Raw genomic sequence first — 3162 nt, 5'->3', positions numbered from 1 at the left:
CACACACACACACACACACGAGAATGATGATGATAGCGACCATTATGACAGTAATTTTAAAGAGTTTTAAGTGTTTTTAATGAAAAGGCCAGAAATATAAAGAACTGCAAGTTTCCCTTTGACACTTCCTTGTCTGGATGCATCCCCAGCATTCTCCTCTCACTAGAAAAGCCCTTTCTTTGCTCTGGGGAAAAGTTGTCCCAGAGAAGCTATGACCACATAAGTGCTCAGTTCAAATCTACAGCCCTAGGCAATGAAGGAAAGCGAATGGTCCCAAAGGTGGGCGGGACATAAGGAGAGTCTGCTTTCATCAGGGCACACTTGACAAAGGGTGCTGTCATACAAGGAAGTCAACAGAAATCAGCTGATAATCTCACCAGAGCTCTGAAATTCCTGTGCAGGGTAGAAGTCACTTTAGCACAGGTCAGAGCCACAGACTCCTGCACCTGAACTCCCTCATCAGTCTTCACAAACTGTGTCCAAGGAAACGAGGCACAGGAGGTGAGAGAAGCCTCTCAGAATGACTGACACCTGAGCCAGACACAAGGCTTGCTCCAGACCAGAGCTGGAATGACAGGCAACAGAACTGGACAAAGGTAGACCAGGGCTGGGGTACAGCTTGATAGTAGATGGCTTGACCCACAGTAAATTACAAGAAACAAGACACCATTGCTGTGAGAGGAGCAACAGCATAGAGAGGACTTGCTCCACGGCACAGGTGTGCAAAGACTGCTGGACGCTGAGTGCTGAGGATGGCGCAGCGTGCAGAGAAAAGCTCTCTCAAACCCGAGTTCCAGCCAGAGCAGCATCCAACTACTGGACAAAAATGAAGCCTTTTGGGCACTGAGTGTATAGACAACAGGTCTACTGCCCTGCTGACAAGATCCTCTTACTAGTGATGGCCCATTAACTTCTGTACATAATTGCTGTTTGGCTAAATTAAATATATTCCTCTTTCGACAAGGTCTTACTTTGTAGCGCCTTGATATATAAACTAGGCTGGCTTCAAATTCAGAGATTAATTTGTCTCTGCTCAAGTGCTGGGATTAAAGGCATGTTCTGGCTGGGTGGTGGTGGCGCACGCCTTTAATTCCAGCACTTGGGAGGCAGAGACAGGCAGATTTCTGAGTTTGAGGCCAGCCTGGTCTACAGAGTGAGTTCCAGGATAGCCAGGGCTACACAGAGAAATCCTGTTTCAAAAAACCAAAAAAAAAAAAAAAAAAAAGCTGGGTATGGTAGCATACACCCAGAATTTCAGTGCTGGGAAGAAGGAAGGTCACTGCTAGCTCAAGGTCAGCCTGGTCTACAAGAACGACAGTCTGCTTTTAAAAGGTATGAGTAAGAAAATGGAAAAATAAGCCTCAGAGCAGGAGCACGTATCTACAGACAAACACATCCAGACAGTGTAAGCACACAGGCAGAGCTCTCACGGCTTGGTGAGAAGAAAACACAATGAGAGACACAGGTATAAAGTCTTCACAGGAGAAACTGTCCCACACATTAGCTAATGGGGCCCCAGAAAGTGAACTTGGAATGGGAAGTCCCAGTCATGCCTGTCAGGATGGAGCACAGGGAGCACGGAGAGCACTGGCCAAGGCTGCAGCACAACTCCCACTCAGGGAGGCTGATGGGATGGCAAGAGGAGGCAGTGTGCTATATGAAGAGTGCAGAGAAAGGCCATGTCTTGATTGTGGTGTAAGTTTTATGATGGTAACAAGGCCTTAATCTGTGCTCCTTTAGAACAGGTGAAGGAACTCGACCCCGGGTCCCCTAACAATGATGCCCCAATGTCAGCAGGAAGCAGCTGTAGAGGACGCCCACTTACCCAACAAAGTGTAAAACAGAAAGGTGGGAATGAAGGGACTCTAGCCAGTCCAGGCATGGCAAACATGGCTCTGCCAGGCCATGTCCTTTGTCTCCATTCCTTCTGCCTTGCCAGAAACCATTGGAAAACATTTCTAAAGCTAGTCCCCAAGGTCATTCCCTCATTTGGCCACTTTTTCCCCCTGAGGCTGAATACCAAGGTCCAGCTATCAAAGTACTGAAGTCCAGCAATCAAAAGCCCAGCACTTAGCTCACCTAATTAACATCCCCAATCAAAATTACACTCCCTATCCTAGCAGGGTTTCCCCTTGTACCTTTATAAATCCCCATTTTCCTATGGGCCACATCTGTCCTCTCTCTCCAGAGGCACTCCTTTGTTTCTTTGGGGCAAATACTCTTTCTTTGCTTCCTCACTCCCTTCCTCTTCTTCCTCACCCCCTATCTCCTGCTGCTGTCTCTTATCCCTGCCCCCTGTCCCTCTGGGAAAATAAATCTATGTGCTGAGAACTCGGTCTTAGGGCCTTGAGCTGAAGCTAGTCCCTTTGACAGGTGGACTTTACTTCATATCGTTTATCCCTCAATAAACCTAGTTTTCCAGGAGTCAAAAACAGAATGTCTGCTGCTCATAAAAATACTTCCTAAAGATAATAATAATAAAGCATTTTCCCAAGGGCATAACGGTTTAAGCAACAGCAGCTAGAGGCCAGAATTTACATAGTGACCTGCACACTGAGTCAGAAAGCACAGCAGCAAAGGGATGGGTGGTTTTTGTAGAAAGAACTTTTTAGCTTCCTTAAATCCATGGCTTTCATTAGCTTTGCCTACAACACACAGTGTATGCTCTACATTGGGTCAGGGCATGCGCTCATACACAGAGAGCCCAATGCATGCTGCACTCTGACCTCTGAACCCCTGTTCTCAACAGTCTGGCTGGGAAGCAAAGTACCTGGGCTGTCCCTAGAAGCCGGAACAGTTTGGGAAAACGGTGAAGCAAATGAGGGAGCATCATATTCAGAGAAGAGGTAATAACTGCCACGGGAGGGTTTTACCAGCTCGTTTCCTGTCTACAGAGGCGTGTGTGCGCACAAAGCTGTGCACAGGTGTGAAGCTCGGAGGACAGACTCAGATGTCACCTTACCAACTGAGCTAGTTCCCAGCCTGACTAAATCAAGATGTATCTGCGCACCAATTCATCCCAATACTTACTGAATGTGTTAGGCAGAACAGCTCGGCAAGCTTCTGTTTGGTTATATAAAACAAAGAGTCCCCCCACCTCCCAAAGAAACAAAGAACCAGTGAGAGAGACAGAGAGAGAGAGAGAGAGAGAGAGAGAGAGAG

The 3162-nt window shown here is 47.2% G+C and overlaps 1 protein-coding gene across 2 annotated transcripts in view; it reads right to left on the bottom strand.

The window, feature by feature from the left end:
- CUNH12orf4 (chromosome unknown C12orf4 homolog) overlaps nt 1-3162 on the bottom strand; it is a 42653-nt gene that overhangs the window by 25066 nt on the left and 14425 nt on the right. The gene's annotated exons all lie outside the window — the stretch shown is intronic.

This window comes from Mastomys coucha, unplaced genomic scaffold (assembly GCF_008632895.1).
Source record: "Mastomys coucha isolate ucsf_1 unplaced genomic scaffold, UCSF_Mcou_1 pScaffold20, whole genome shotgun sequence".
Lineage (NCBI taxonomy): Eukaryota > Metazoa > Chordata > Mammalia > Rodentia > Muridae > Mastomys > Mastomys coucha.
The sequence above is the reverse complement of the archived record's forward strand: the minus strand, read 5'-3'. Positions and strand labels throughout refer to the sequence as shown.